This window comes from Tympanuchus pallidicinctus, unplaced genomic scaffold, assembly GCF_026119805.1.
Source record: "Tympanuchus pallidicinctus isolate F22 unplaced genomic scaffold, pur_lepc_1.0 scaffold7, whole genome shotgun sequence".
Taxonomy (NCBI): domain Eukaryota; kingdom Metazoa; phylum Chordata; class Aves; order Galliformes; family Phasianidae; genus Tympanuchus; species Tympanuchus pallidicinctus.
This window is the reverse complement of record NW_026294791.1, coordinates 3,111,286-3,128,020: the sequence shown is the minus strand read 5'-3', so window position 1 is coordinate 3,128,020 and position 16,735 is coordinate 3,111,286. Positions and strand designations below refer to the sequence as shown.

Below are 16,735 nucleotides of genomic sequence, written 5' to 3'. Positions count from 1 at the left end.
TTTCCATACTTAATGCCTCTATCCGCACGGATGGTTCATTGTACTTACAGGACACTACTCACTTCAAGATTAAAAAATAACTGACAGCATTTCATCAACTATTACTGGGTAGAAAAGGAAGAAGATCACCCTGCTTTTTGCCACCTCACTGGAGGAGAGGAATGGATCTGAGCTCACCGACACCAGCAGAAAAGTCCTGCAGACGAGGGCAGGAGTGTGAGTCCTACAGCGTGAGTCCACCAACTTCATGGGGAGCCATTTCACTTCTAATAATGTCTGTCCTTGGGCAGTTGTCCTTGAAGTTATGGCGGGGAACACCCTGAGAAAAAGAGGGGAGATGTCTGATCGATGAGCAGCTTGAGCTGGGAAAGCAGTGTTAATGGGTGGGGGGGCTTTAATCCATCTGATTGCAGCTTCGCAGCTGTAAGAGAGGAGAGAAGTGCTCCACTCCTCACTTCGGGTCCTTTAAGTCAATGCTGGGCTTTTAAGGACTCTATCCCATATCTGGGTCTTAGCAGCTTTGCCCACATGTTTTTCTGCCGTATCTCTGGGACTCATAAAAGCGTCTTTAGTGCTGAAGTAAGTTCCCCTGTGAGGAGGGGCTGTCAAAGACGGACGCTAATGTCATTAGCAGGTTACAAGGGGGAAACAAGAGAGAATTTGCTGCAGATCCTCATTTCCATAATCTTGCCTCGCCATCCTGGTTGTCAGCTCTTAACCTCAAATCCTTCACCTCCAAATCTGTGGCACCGGTGACCTCGGGGATTTGCTTCCAAAGTGGTTTCTGGTTTTAGGGAAACTAATCGAGGCTTCGTGTGACAGAAGACAAACTTGGTCTCTGCACCCAAATGTGAAAGACGGGCCCAGAGTGCAAGCGAAATCTTGCAATCATTTTTTCAAGCCATCTGCCCATCTGCAGTCCCACAACAATATCCGTTCAGTGCTGGCTTCCCTCTCTCTCTCACAGGAATAAAGAAATTACCATAAACAAAGCAGATCAAGGGCCTGTTTAAGCCAAATGCAGCCCAGACACATTGCTTCAGAAGGGGAAAAAAGGAGCTGCAGGGGAAGTTTCTTCCTACCTGCCAGTGACTCCAGCGATGCCAGACACTGCAATTTGGACTGGATGTGTGCATGGGCACTTGGTTTCCAGGGTATTTCTGTGGCAATGGAAAGTGAGTGCCACAGAAGCCAAGAAAAAGTAAAAGGAAAAGAGAAAGAAAAAAGAAAGAGAGAAAGAGAAAGAAAGAGGAAGAAAAAGAGAAGGAAAAAAAGAAAGAAAAGAAGGGGGGGGGGGGGGGGGGGAAAGAAGAAAGTAAAAAAGGAAAAAAATAAGAGAAAGGAAAAAAAAAAAGAAAAAAAAAAAGAATAAAAGCAACTGAATGGTTTTCCAGCAGTGCAGAAGAGAGAGAAAGAGGATGAATACAAGAAAACAGGATAATTGGGATGGACACAAACAGCCTTTTGGTCTCATAACACTTTGCATTGCATACGACAGTCTAACCATTCTGAATCATTCTGTTTATTTTGGTGTGTAAATCTATTGTGAAAAAATGCATCATCTCCAAGAGTGAGCTCTGAGTTAGAGAGTCTGCAGCAAACTGGCAGGGCATCTTGGCACAAGGATGCCCTGGAGGTAGGGAGGAGCTGGACCAGTCCCTGCGTGATACCGAGAAAGGGAGGCTCCATAATTCAGTGCCTTGGTTGGAAAACATTGCCAGAAGTCATGAAACTAAATGCTTGAGCAGCCCTTCAATGGATCAGATAGCAAGTTTTGAGAGAGAAAGAGAGAAAGAGGCACGTCTGTGCAGGGAGCAGCTTGTGCAGTGGTGGCTGCTGGGGCTGTGTGTGAAGCTTCCCAGGTGCCAAGAGGGGGGACGGAGATCTGCAGGAGCCTCAGCCTCATTATTTTTATGTTCAGCTGCCTAATTACTACGTGTCAGCTGTCTGTTGGAAGGAACGATGCACCGCGGCCTTTCGTTTGGGAATTTGTAGTGACTAATGGGCCTGGAGGGAATGACTAACGAGGAAATGTTAGAATTAGTAAATATGCATCACAGTGAGATGGGTAAATGGGGGAACGTGACAAATGAGCTCGAGGATGTGAAGGATGCAAGAGCAAAGGGCCGGCCCCCCAGGAAGCCCTGGGACCCACTCAGAGGGAGGGGAGGGTGGGTGTAGCAGAGGTGCAATACCTGAGAACATCATGGGCTGGTAGCAGAGACAGAGACATCCTCCAAAACCTTCCAGCCAGTGCTGAGCAGAAATGGGGGAACAAATGCATTCCAGCACCGCAACAGGACCGCAGCCTGCATCCCTGCAGGACCACAGTTGCTTCATTTGAAGCACAGCACCAATGGTGATCCTGCATCGGCCTCAGCTCCGTCCTACATCAGGACCTCATATGTGTAGAGGTACTGCCAGACCTAAATTACTGTGATGGTTTCATTCATCCTTTTCACATGCAGAAATTGCTTTCTGTTGGCTGTTTCAAAGAATCCTCCTAATTACCAGCTTTGCTGTGCACTGGTTCAACACCTGTGCTAAGGAACACCTGCAGGTTCATTCTCACAGGCAAGAACAATGGGAGACAGCATCACAGAAGGAACTGAATTTGGGGATAGTCTCTGCTATATTGCAAGAGATACATATAATTCTCAAAAAGTACAGCTGACGGGTGTTTCTGAATGGCTGGTAGTAAGAAACTTGAAGAAAACTTACTGAAACTGGTAGAATTTTCCAGAGTCCAAAACTCATTAAAACCAGTAAAATCATCCAAAGGTAGGGGAAATAAGAAAGAAAAACAGCCCTCTTCTGTTTTTGGTTTAAAATCTCATTGAGATCATCTGGCAGTCACTGGTCTGCTGCATCTGTCCATTGCCAGCATCAGCTGTGAGACATTCTCCAAGCAGCCTGCTGAGATCCTTTGTGTCAGTGTCACTGCCTTCATAAGAATAAACTGCAGATTCAAATATTCTTGAGCAGAGGGTCAGAGAAATTGGAATCACATCTGCCAAAGGATGCTGAAATGTGGTCTCATTTGCACTTGTCCGATCAAGCCCCCCACTGCACCCAGCTTTCCCATTTTATTTAAATCACAGCAACATTATTCAAATCTCACCCAATTGAAAGATGCAGCTGCTTCTATTTTTGGTGCTCCCCTGTTAGAGAATAGGAAACAAGCAACAATCCTGCCCTGTTTTTGGTGATCAGCAACATTGTGTCTTCAAGATGGTTTTCATTCATCGGAAACTGATGGCAGGGGAGCAATAGTTCAGGTGCCTCTGTCCTTTAAACACCACAGAACAGCTGTGATGCATGCTTGCTCTACTACAGATGTTTCAGGAAGCTGGGGCAAATTTTCAGGGTGCTCAGAGCTGGATCACAGATAAGCCTAGAATTATGGAATGGATCATTTTCCTTTTCCAGCATGCCTGAATGCAAAAAGAAAAATATATTTAGGGAGAAAAAACACAGAAATCAATCAGCTAAGTTATTTGATAAGATACTAAATAATCTAAGTAACTCTTGAGTTTGTTTGTGTGATGTCTAAGTCCTGCAAGGAAGTGAGGTGAGGAAGGAGTGACACAAAGTCTTTATCATTATCATTCTGTGTAGTAGCACATCTCTGCTGGCTCTGGGTTCATCTGGAGAACTAGAAAGCCAGGTGAAAGAGATGATTTTTAAAGAGCACCAAATGCACAAACACAGGGATCAACAAATGGTCCACGTCACAGCAAGACCCCAGATAGATGGAATCTTATCTCTGAAACACCAGTATTACCATGGATCACAGAATCATAGGAAAGGCTCAGAATCATGGAAGAGACCTCTAAGACCACCAAGCCCAACTGTAACATGTCCCCACTGCCCACATCCCTCAGTGCCACATCCCCACGGCTCTTGAATACCTGCAGAGACAGCAACTCCACCAGCTCCTTGGACAGTCCACTCCAGTGCCTGATCACCCTTTCTGTGCACATCCCAGCACACAACGTGGCATCTGGAGCTGAAGTTACACGTCCACATCATGGAATCCAACCACCATGGAGCTGGGAGGACGACCTGTATCTCTTGACTTTCAGAACTGATCGTTTTACCAACGGGCACCAACTGGTTGACACTTGACTGAAACAACAAAAAACCAAAATATTTATTTTGTACAATACGTACGCCCTGATTACAATTGATTCCCTAAGAAAATATTTCAATTTTACCATAACGGCTTTATTTTGAGGCTGTTCAAACAGAGAAAAAGGACTTCTGTTTTTCCACAGCAAAATTTGATGTTTTTGAATGTACTTTTTTTTTTTTTTTCAGTTGGAAATTGACAGGATGGAAAATCCACAGCTATCTCTACTTATAACACATCATGGTTAGGTGTGTGTGCATAGCACTTAACACAGCATAAAACATAACATAGCACATAACACATCCAGGTGGGTGTGCATATGGCATGGGCGCAAAAAGTAAGTTTTAGAGACAAAGTTTGAGGACACAAAAACTATTGGAAAGGAGGCTTAAATAACATTCAGATCAGATGGTAGGAAGAAAGTTGTATTTTCTTGCTCTTGGGGAAAGTTGAGACACAGCCACTGTTTGACACTGAAAACATCTGGAAAATCTTCACTTACTATCAAGCACCCAGAGACTTGGTGCAAGAAGTGATGCCACTTCTTCAACATTTTTGGGGAGCATGTAGATTTCAATAACAGCAGCAGCAGAGTTCCCCATGTGCTGTTACTGACTGATTTTCATTTTGACTCTTGTAAGTGGAGGCATTCTTCCACCCTTTTATTCAGTAAGATCTTCTAATATTTCAAATTACTCATGTTTTTTGGGAGGGATCTGTTTCTAGATGCCAACATTTCCTGCTGGAATGCCTATTCCTGGCCTGGCTTTGCAGCATGCTGGCAGCAGAATGGCCTTTCAGCAGCAAGGTGCCTCGGGCAGGGCCAGAATGAGGCGATCGCTTTGTTCCAGAATGGACCTAACTACTACCTGAGCCTAAGGAAGGAATTCTTTTTTAACAGATCACCCATAAAAGAAATAGTATTTGCTGAACACTCTGGCAGTGTCATAGTTAATGCAGACATTTCTGGTGGGGCACTGCCTGAAGTGGGTCAGCCATTGGCCCATCTGTACCTCCTCACACTGCACCTGGGTGCGATCTCCAGCAGCCCAGCTGCTGTTTCCAGTGCAATCAAAGCCGATGCAGCAGTTGACTCCTAAGATCTCTGATAGGGAGATCTCAGCTGTGGTTACCAGCTGGGCCCTGCAAGTGTCACTTTCCAAAAAAACCATCTGCTGCACTGAAGCTCCAGTAGCCAAGAATCTGCTACTTACTACCACAGAACTGCTCCAGATTTTTACAGGGGTAACCACTAGAATTTACATTTTGGGAGGGACGGAGAAGGTGGAATTTAGAAACTGTTACTTTCAGTGTTGAAAAGAAATTTTCATCTTCCTGCACTGGTCCAACGCTGTCTTTTTCTCTCCTGCTCTCTCATTGTGCTGTTTCATTTTCAGATAGATGCCCTTACCTTCCCAGAACTGTTGGCCATCTCATAGCTTTTCTCTTTTTCAGCATTTTGTTTTGTGTTTCTTACCATTGTGTTTGCCTGCAGCCTGGCTTTCTTTTTTTTCTCAGATTCAGGCTTAAAGGCAGAGACAAACCAGCTGAGATTCACATCTCCCTGGATGTTGTATGTCTCCAGGGTTGATGTCTACACTAGAGCTACTGGTCTAGACTCCCTTTGGCACGAGTGGAGAGAAATAAGTGGCCAAAGCATGATTTATCTGACCTACCTGAGGCATCTGGACTTAGTGGGATGCAGTTACTGCATTGCAAGTGTCTATTTTCCTCAATTAGAAAGCAACAGAGAAGTCAACATCAGGAGAAGACTCCTGTGTCATTGAGAGCAGTTCTTTAAATGTTGCTCATCTGCCTTTCCTTTAGGAAGATCCTGTGCCTTCACGAATGCCTTTCTACACACGTTGGGTCAAATGATCTCCAGGCACCTTCTCTCCCAGGAGGTACCACCAAGGATGTGGAAGTTGGCCTGGTAATCTACTTATGGTTGATTCCAAGGTGTTGACTTAAGTTTTCTCCATGCAAAACCTAAAAAACCATCAATGATAATATTTGGAGAGTGTGGTCTTCTGTGCGTGGGGAGGTAAGCTTCAGAATGAGGGCTTGTTTGTAGAAATTGAGATTGATCATGATGGATGAAGGACGTTTCTAGCCCAGGAGGCAGCTGGTTTCTCCGTGGCCAGATGGCCACAGGGTCCAGGCCAAACTTCTCACCTTGACTGTGCTCCAGCAGGATGATTAAAACTGACTGAACTCAGAGTTTGGCCACTATATGAATACTAAACACTCCAGAATGATTCCTAAAAATTATTGTATGACCCAGCTTGACATTTCACTACTGGGCTTGGAAAAACCTGAAGGGGAAACTGATAGTTTTGAAACAAAGGCAGCAATAAGAAGTGTTCCCCAAGAGGAAAACACAGAGTCATTAAAACTGGACTGGGATGGAGATCCTGGAATGCACCTAACATAAAAGGAACTTTTAAAACATGCAAAATCTGAGCTCAAATCTGCATCCTGATTTCAAAAAGAAAAACCACACATTTCAAAAACAAAAGCACTGGCTATAAGCTTCTCAAGAATTAATGGTTCTTCAGACTTGGCTTGGTTCTGAAGTACTGATGTTTGAGCCACCTCTATTAATTACCCATAGGCACAGCATATGATTATCCAGTATTATATCCCAAGCGACTGCCTTAAAACACAGCTCAAGTTCACCTTCTGTTAAACCTCTCCAAAACAGATGTGTGAAAACCTGTTAGCAGCAGTAATCTTTTTCAGGTTACTTTAGAAAGGCAGCTGAGCCTGGTGGCATCTCAGGAACTTGCTGCCAAGTAAATTTATGGTCCCTGCTTCGAGGAGGGGCATGGGGGAAGTGTGGGGGGGAGGGAGGGGAAGGTGGGGGGACCAGATCTATTCAAAGTGGCAGAATGGAGGTCTGGTACCTATCTGCTCTGGTTGTCTGGCATTAATCTGGAGGCAGGTGTCTGTTAAAGCTCCCAAAATCTATGGGTATCTTAGAGACAGCTGAGAGAGGACACAAGCGTGAGAAGGGAGTCAGCTCTGAAAAATCAGTCCTAGGTACGTGGTACAGCCTGAGCACCTAAAAACAGAGCTACAGAAATTGCTTCTTTACTTGAAAAAGGAAGACCTTAGATCTGTGAATAATATAAGTTTTGGGAGCCAAACAGAAGGACGAACCTTGTTAGCATAGAAAACTAGGAGAGAAGAGGAAGAGAAATAAAAATACAGGCCAGTTTGCTTGTCTATGAGGTTGACAGAAGTACATAAAACCTCTCAGGACCAAATCATCCCACCAACCAGTGCCAGCAGAACCACGTTGGTCTGCAATGCTGCAGTGAGGACTCAGCCAGAGGGAGGCTCTTCCCCAGCTCATCTGCACTTCGTTAGGACTTTGTAGACTGCTAAATGAGCACCAGACCACAGCGTGAAGGCACATTGTCTGGGCTCGGCTGATCACACTATGTGATAAAAAGGAGTGTTAAAAAAAAAATAAAATAAAAATGCTGTTCTTCAGTAAACATTGGAAAAGGAGGCTGAAGATTAATTCAAACAGTTTGGATGGCTGGAACAAGAGAAACAAGCTGAGCATTTCCAAATATGGGCTACCTTTCTCCAGCATCAAGCCAGGAGAACCTTGAGGCATGTGAGCCAACTGAGCTGCAATTCCCTTGGTAACAAGGCCTTAATTAAAAGCTAAATTGCACATACATAAAAAAAACAGCACAGGGCTCACTTCAGCCATAGAGGTCATGAAATCACAGGCAATCGTATGACAAACATTAAATCCAAAGTGGTCCAGGGAACAACTGCTCTGCACACACTCACTCAACACAAGCCACAAAAACACTTCACAAAATGCCATAACGAGCTTAAGGCTTTTAGTACAAATAATTAAAGCCACAAATAGGAACACCAAAGGAAGAGAGAAAAGGAACCACCAAGGACTCCAGTCTTCCACAGCAGGAATTTGTGCAGTGAAAATGCCAAATTAATTCTAAGAGGGACACGATACCCAGTGCCCCTGCCAACCCCAGTGTCTTGTTTCCCTACTTTGCTCCCCCTGCAAACTCTGATGATATGAACTGGAGGAAAAAGCCTCTCTCATTTCAAATCTGGCACTCATTTTGCCCTCACGTATAATCAAAACATGCCAATGAACACTTGAGTTGTTTTTCTTTAATACCGTTAAGAGCAATAACACACCATGTTCAACATCCCATCTCCAGCTGCTTTGGAGAAAAAGCAAAAAACCCCAACTCAGACACCAAACTATGCACAGGGGCTGTGGGGAGAGGAATAATTAGCTGATTCATGTGTTTCCTGCATTCAGTTTGGGTTTTATTTCCAGGTACAGAGCACTGACTTTCAGCCCATCGGACAGACCCAATGCCCCACTGCTTGCTGCCCCAAGCCCAGCAAAATAAGCATCTGATCTGGTGTGTACTGTGGCACTGAGGACGGATGCAGATGGTCCCACCTCACTGTTGGATCCATGAGGTCAACATAGTGATTTATCTCTTGGAGCACAGCAAACCATAGGGCTCAGCTGCTGTAATTTGGGGGCACTCCAGCTACAGCCATGGACAACAGCAGCAGATTCTCTTGGTTTCTGCACTGTTTTTTGTCTTTCAAGATCAGCAGCTTGCTAGGGCAGCAGTAAGGAAATCTACAGAAGTTATAACCTTTATACGTGGTAAATCATATCTGTTGTCCCCATTGGCATGTGCTGCCATACAATGAAAGGTGACATCCCTATGTTGGCATCACTCACCCCACCAATGGCATACAATGAAGGACTCTGGATTTTGAATCCAGAACACCTCTTAATAGACTTTTTCTTTTTCTTTTTCTTTTTTTTTTTTTTTCCTTTGTGCTTTGGCTGGAAGCTTGCAAGACCTTTTCATTTGAAAGAGATGCCAGCCCAAAGCTTGGCATGGTGCTTGGACGTTGTGGCACTGCCAACCGCAGGCTACTTGTAGGAGAAGTCTCTGTGTTGGGTCAGGACACTTCCAGATCCTTCACCCACAGAAAGGACAGCCTTTCCCATTGGCTTATTGAATCACCTAGGTGTGAGATGTGGTAGCAAGCTTCTAGAAAAACCAAGGGAACAGGAGAAAGAAGCCTCTCGTTGGAAAGAGCGGTGTCAAGAAACTCCAGAAACAATTTTTTATCTGCAGAAGGGAACACATCAGGATTAAATACACAAGAGAAAGAAAAATAAGCTTTTGCCAAATTTTCTGAGCTTCACAGGGTGGAAGCCTGAGCGTTGCTGCAAGCAGGAAACAACATGTGGCCATACTACTGAAATAAACAATGTACTTTCCCATCGGCCACAGAACAATACAATTAAACACAGCCACTGGCAGCAGAAATACACTTGAGACAGAGTTTCCCAAACTTCCCTTCTTCTACCACTGCCTGCATGTCATGGACGTGTTCTTTTTGCTTTGGTTTCTGAGATAGGAACAAAGCAGCCCCAGCAGCCTCATCCTGGTGCAGTACAGATCTATACAGATTTTCCTCCAAAGGTCCTACTGGTGTGGGTGCGTTCACAAAGCTGTCTGTGAAGAAGCAGTAGCTATGAGTGTTGTTCTCCATCTCTTGACGCCAAGCACTGGGCTCCAGAGGAGTTCTCCCACCCCACGCACCCAACATGAGATTGCAGCCAGCTCCTTCCCATGCGCTGGGTGCTCACACACCTCCGCCCAGAGCTGCTGCAGATGGGGATGCTGCAAAACACTGCCTGCCCAAAAAGATGCTTCGCTGGCAGCAGCATCTCATGCTGGACCCTTATTCTGTTAGCAGCAGGGGTTATGACAACACATGCCTTTGACCACAGGGAAGGGGAGAACACAGTAGGCTTGATGGGGATGGATTGGGATTGGACTTGATCTTAGAGGCCTTTTACAACCTTAATGACCAAAGACTTCTCTTCCAGGTGAAAAAGTGTTGCTTTGCTATGGGTGTGGGCTATTCCTGATGCAGATAGCTAGGAATGAGTGGAGGGAAAGGTGACTGCAGCAGAAGCAGGTCACACTCCTGCAGCTGAGATGCAGAATTAAAAATGTCCTTTTTCAGGGTATCCTTAAACAAACCCACGAGAGGAGCCAAACCGCCCCTAAACTTTCCCCCTCAGCCTGTAATTTTCAGACAACAAACCAATCCTTTCACTTCTTCCAAAGGAGCAAAGAGAAAGGCAGAGAACTGGAAAAACCCTTTATAGAAATATCAGCTGTTCCTCCTCATTCCCACCCCCAGTTCTGTTTTTTGACAAGTTAAAGTGAGGCCATAACTTATTCTGCTTTGTTCGACAGGGCTAATCACACGTGACTCTAATCACTCATGATGTTTTATTGATTTTAAGCACATTTAATCAGAAATTGGCTCCGAGTTAGATTCCTGCTAATTACTGAGAAGCAGCATTTTGAATGACTTCACAATTGGACTGCAGATTAGAATGGACAATATGTACTAAAATAATGATTCATGCATTCAGCTCCCTGGATTTATTTTGTTTATATTGGATTTTTTAATCTTTAAAGACATAATTCTGCATATGGGCAAGCAGCATTTAAAACCCTTCGTGAAATGGGTTTAATTTAACAGGCTAGGCCTCAGCCAGGGGTGGGATGTGTGGGGAACAGTTTATCCCCTGTAATTCTTCTCTGGAGGTCACTGGAGGGGCTTGCCCTTGGTCTCACCACACATGGGTGGTCGATGCTGTGGTGTGGGGCCCCTTTGGCATTCCCACCCCACTGAATTCAGTCTCCAATGCCCAAATCACGCTTCCTCAACCAAGCTTTCAACAACAGAGGGTCCAGATATTCCCAGAAACATTTATCAACCCAGTATATACTCTCTCACTGTAGATCCTTGTCATCCCCTGGTAACCGATTCATAGTTTTAATAGTGACAGGCATCTTATCCCATCAGTGCCTATGTTGGATACCCATGGCATAGAGACTTCCAAGGGAAATTTTCCATGCTCTGAAACATCTGTGGCCAAGCACGGGCAGTTTCCCACTATGCAAAGCTTCCACTGCACCTCAGGGAACACCAATCCACAGAGCCACAGTGGAGCTGGAGGCCAGCAGGCAGCCAGGGCAGAGACTACCATCAATGCACACCAGTAAGAAACTTGCCTTTTACACGAGAACAGAAAATTTTCCATTTCCCTCTATGCTATTTCATTTTGGCTTAAAGAAACAAGAAGCCGCACTGGGGAAGGCTCTCCAGCTGAAAAGGTTTCAGCTGAAGTTTTCAAGTTTTCAGTTAAAAAGTCAAAATTTTCCAAGAATTTTTTTTTTTTTTTTTTTTTTTTCCCCTTCAAAACAGCACTACTAGGAATGCTTGCTGCAGTCTTGCCAGCCAATGGCTTTCACACAAAAACAAGCCCAAATTCAGAATGATGCACAGAATACCCTGTGATAACCAGCGTCTGAAAAGCAACAGCTCTGAAGTCTCCCTTTCTGCTCCCACACTCCTTTCCACAGGTCTGCGACACGATGGTGCAGTGGGTGGAACTCGCTCACAACTGGTGTGAAACCTCACTTTCACAGAAAGCTGGGAAATTCACCCTAGAATCACCACTGGCCTCCAAGGAATGAGCCTATGGCTGTCAAACGATGGAGATATTTATTTAAGCACAGTTATACTGCTTGGATATAAAACAGCGAGAAGCTTCCCTTTAGGAAAGACTCGGTCACTATAAATGCAGCAAATAATTCTGACTTTTGTGCTATCCTACCCCACAGCCTATCCCATTCCCTCTGTGCCACTCCATTATCACTGCAGAATAGGATTTAGAGCATGACGTAGGGCAAAGGGATAACCTCTTACGTTGCAGAAAGGAAACATCTCTTTGAATTAAGCCCCTTTAATCTTTCTTTCTCACCTACTTCCACTCACTGTTTTGTTTCCTTTTCAGCTCTTTGAGTTGTCTTTCATTCTTTCTTTCCTTTGCATAAAATCCACACTGATCAAATACGTTCTGCAGAAGCAATCCATCAGCATTCCCTGATGTGCCATTGTCTGCATCAGCACCAAAGCCTGCAGAGGAGATGTGTGTGATGGAGGGCTCAGGTTCTGCCCTGTCTTCACACCTCTCTCCCTTATATCCCTTCCAAATTGGCTTCGAGGTCTTCAGAAGGACTTAGAAAGATGCAGAGTAGCATTGCCAGTTTACCTTGCACTGAAAGGAGCTGTGCAACCTATAAAGCTCACTGTTTCCAACATTTTTGGGTGTAGGTGTTCACAGCCCTGAAACGTGTTGTTTCAGTAGTTTTCTGAATGGACACAAGTGTCAGGAAAAGAAATTTGCATTCTTCTACTCACTGGTGACTCCAACTTCAGAGTCTTCAGTGAAAAGTACAGGCATGAAATTATTCTGAAGTTACAGCACCTACAAGACTTTTAGCAGATGGAAACCTGAAAAAAGATTACTTCTCAGATGCATTGCTCATTTGTTCAGAGCGATTAGTAGATGTAAAGCCAAAAATAGACACTTTTCCTTTGATCCTTTCCAGTTGGATCCTGTGAGTAAAGACCCAAAGCACGTCTTCATATTCTGCACTCAGAAATACTCAGAAAGTGCTGCAGCCTCCCCTCGAAACCCCACCAGCATTTCACATCTCACCTACAACACTGTATGTGGAGATAAGCCCCATCAAAGGACATCAGTGAGCACCAATGCGGCCCAACCCCTCACATTTTTCATCCTCCTGGGGAAAAGAAATCACAGCCAGGCTCACTTAGAGAACGGAACGCGTCTCAGTGATGTGCTGGTACTGTTCTCATCTGGTTATTTAATCATCTGTTAAAAAACTGCCCTGAAATGAGCAACGGATGTCCTTGCAGTCTTCTGAAATCCACAGCCCTCTCTCTGACACTGCTGGTGCTGAGATTAGTCCTTGATATAAAGCCTAATGCAAAGCGTGAGGAAGAGAAGTGGTTTCTAGGAGAAATGGATGGAGAGCCACAGCAGGAGCTAAGGAGGCATAGGAGGACAGAGGGACGGGCGTTGCTGCAAATCTTCAGCACTACCAAAATGACCAAGAGACAACAGGGGCTCCAGCATCTCTGCTAATTGCTCTGAAAGAGAGGTGATCCTCTTAGGGCATAAAGCTGGCTGAGCACAGAAAAGCACCCCAGCACCTCTGCTGAGCGACTAACCATATTTAGATTCCTGAAAGCTGGGACTCACACTGCTGTACAACCCTTGTAGCAAAGCTTTAGCATGAAAATATAATTCCAAACACAACTAGAAACAAACATTTCCTCCACCCCACAAGGGCACACACTGGGGCTTGTCGATGGATGGCAGTGCTGCCCATGCTGGGCGCAGCCTGCTTCCAGCTGTACATTTAACAAGCCTCCTTCTTTATGCTTAGCATTAGCAACGATATCCTGCACTAGAGATTAGGGCTAATGCTGTACATTATTTCCAGCAAGGGATTAATTAAATCTCAACATTTCTGAGAGGTGGCCGGTATAAAGGAAGCCATTCATTTCAATGAAAACCAAGTTAGCAACAAGTTTCTCATTTCTTCCTAAAGTTACTCCATGATGGAATGACACATAAGCTGCTAACTGCCTCTTGCAAATACCTTAAATGCAGAATAATATATCCAGCAGGGACAGTGCCTAAAAGTGGGGAGCAGGATGTCAATAGCCAGTGTCTTGTGAGTGGGAGGTTTCCCCCAAAAAGGGGGTAGCTGCACTCAGAAAGCCCCAAAACTCAGCTAAACCCCAGGTTCCCTGGGGCTCTTTTCAGGCAATAGTTCCCTGGTTTAAACAGATCCCCCTGATCACATTCATACTTCTATGGACAGACCTAGGAATCGTGGAGGAACTGTTCCCATCACCATGGGGGTATTTCCGTGGTGCCTCAGCTTTTTCCAGAGCAGCTCGAAGAGCTGAAGCTGCTCATAACCACTCCATTCTCTTTCTCAAAACTTGCTCTTTCTTGTCTGGGTTTGTTTAAACTCACTTTTTTAGCGTTCACCCTCATTCTGCTTTCTGTCATCAAAATCCTGATTGCAATTTTGAGGGCTTTGGAGACCTACAAGGTTTCCACAGCTCTACCTAGTATTAGAAGAGACTGTTGCCCACCTGAGTTTCAGTACTAACGCACCTGTTGCCATGCTGAGGAAAACCAGGAGCATACACACAGCCTTACACAAGGACTTTCTTCCTTCATAGCAGGAAAACAGGCTCCAGGACCATAGTCACAAGGTGGATGTGACAGGAGAACTGTAACTGGAACACCAGGAGCTTGCATTTCCAGCTTAGGGGCTGGCCAGATTTGAGACCATCTCACTTGTCACCCAGGTGTCAGGGGCTGGGTAAAACCTTGGGTGTGAGTAATGGGGATTTAACACACCTGCAGGCAGGAAAGACAAAGCCAAATCCTCTGCAGGCTGCAGCAATGTGGCTGCTTTATTGGCTCCCTTTTGCTGATCCCTCCTTGCAAACACATCCTTATGCTCCCTGAGGGATGGACACCTCTGAGTCGTATGAAGCTGCATTTCACAGCACTATATTTTGATATTTGATCATTTAGATTTCCACAAGCTATTGGTGAAAGGACCACAAGGCTAAACTTGCTTACAGGCTTCACAAAAACTGCCTTTTGTTCAGACAGGTAGCATGGGTTGAAGTATGACCATTCCCCAAAGCAGTGCTAGTGACACAATAACAATGTAATAAACACCCTAAGTCTGTAAACAAATAAGAAAACAAAACTTTAATAAATAATAATAATATAAAAGCTGGAAATGTAAAAGCCCTACAGGTGCAATAGTAACTGGGATTACTCATGCATTTTGTGTCCAGTGGGAGTGATGTTTCCATCAGTGCCATTGCACAGTAAAGCTGCAAAACTGGCAGTTTTTGCAAAAAGCCACGAGATGGCGATGCAATAGAAATTTCCATGGAGAGGAAGAGCGTGAAGGATGAAGAGGAAGGCCTGTGTGCTGAGGCAAAGTAAAAGACACTTTCACAGCAATGGGAGTTTGACATTATATTCCTCCTGGTTGTTGTTTTTTTCTTTTTTTTCCTCCTTTTCCTTTTCCTTGGGCTTACGTTGGTTCATGTATTTATTGTGCATTTCTTTAAAGATCCAGGGTGAACTGCAGCCCTTTTGAGTTTGTTGCATAATGGTGATATAAAAAGAGCATTCTTCCCTTCTCTAGCAAAACACCCCAAGAGATATGTCAGTCATTGATAGCTGTGCAGAAAGAAATGTTGACACAAGTGAAAAATTAATTAAGATTTTTAATTAAAATACAGAGAGGCGTGGAGAATGGAGAGACAGGGATGGGGTCTCAAGGAGCAGCACGTGGGGCGGGCGTTTGAGAGCAGCCTTTCCAGTTTGCCCTCTTTGTCCTCAAAAGCCATCCTTACCTACTGCAGGGCAATGTGAGCATCTCACTGAGTCCCACAGCGCTGCACAGGGGACTGCAGCCCCATATGTGGGGAGCAATGGCTGTGCAGAACCCAAATGATGCACATAATATGTATCCTTACACATGTTTCTTACGGGTCCCTTCCAACTCAAGATATTCTTCTATGATTCCATGTTATTTATATTTCTCTTTGTTGAGTCGGATGAGTCAAAAGCACCAAATGTTGAGCAAAAATTCGATTCGGATTTGACCAAATGCAATCAAACTTCTCTCATCAAAAGTAGCCTTGCAAATTAAAACTCCAATCTGCCCTTTAAGTCACTGCCTGAAAAGGGGATGGTGGAGAGTTTGTGGAGATTCATTTTCCCTCTAGTTTATATATAACTTGCTAAGCTTTTTATTTTTCAAATGAGCTTACTATGTCCAATTTAAGTCAAAATTTAATGATCCCTGTAGTAATTCATTTAAGGATACAGCTTCAATAAACGCTGTGGCATAAGTCAGGGAATAACTGTCCTTGTCCGCGGTGCAACAATTAATCACCTTTATTAAAATTAGGACTGGCGGAGGAGATTTGCATAAAGTAAGAAGAGTTGGAGCCTTCTCAGGGCTGCTCAGCACCATTCAGACTGAACTTGTGGACTCTCTTCCCCACATGTTGGGTCCTCTTTCTCTGTGTACTCTGGGAGCATCCATGCCCCAAGTGGTTGGAATGGCTCATGTGTGATGATCCAAAAAGAGTTAAAAAGGATCAACATCCTTAGCACAGTCCAGGAACTTGCAAAACACTTTTGGAAGGAAGGGGATGTGGGAAACTTCCTAATTGGGAGTATCTCCATGCTTTGGTGTAAGGAATTTTCTGGGAGAGGTATTAATTGGAGGGACCACCTGGAGGTATTTTATGTTATTTTATGTTTATGTTATTTTATGCCTACGTTCTCCCCAGCGCAGCCCCACAGCTGTTGCTCAACACAGCTTCACCCCATCTGCAGGTCAGGGACAGCAAAAGGTGCTGGGGCTGCCCCAGTGCAATGACCCTGCATGTAGTGCTGGCCAGCCAGCAGGGACCAATTAGATCTCTGGATCCAATTAGCTGCAGCTGTGATTTGTGTGCAGCCCTCTGTACATATGGCTGGGCTGAACTTTCCCTCAGTTTCAAATGTCCCCCTGTAACGCAGGCAAAATGGGAGGAAGAACCATTTGTCTCTTTTTT

At 44.6% G+C, this 16,735-nt stretch overlaps 1 long non-coding RNA gene across 1 annotated transcript; it reads right to left on the bottom strand.

Annotated features, from left to right (window-relative positions):
• Positions 1 to 1,413: 1,413 nt before the first annotated feature.
• LOC128072491 (uncharacterized) lies at positions 1,414 to 14,419 on the bottom strand. The gene is made up of 3 exons (XR_008202284.1): positions 14,250 to 14,419; positions 3,912 to 4,128; positions 1,414 to 3,434 (listed from the first exon to the last, which is right to left on the bottom strand). It is a non-coding gene; the product is annotated as an uncharacterized LOC128072491 (long non-coding RNA).
• Between the last annotated feature and the right edge of the window lie 2,316 nt (positions 14,420 to 16,735).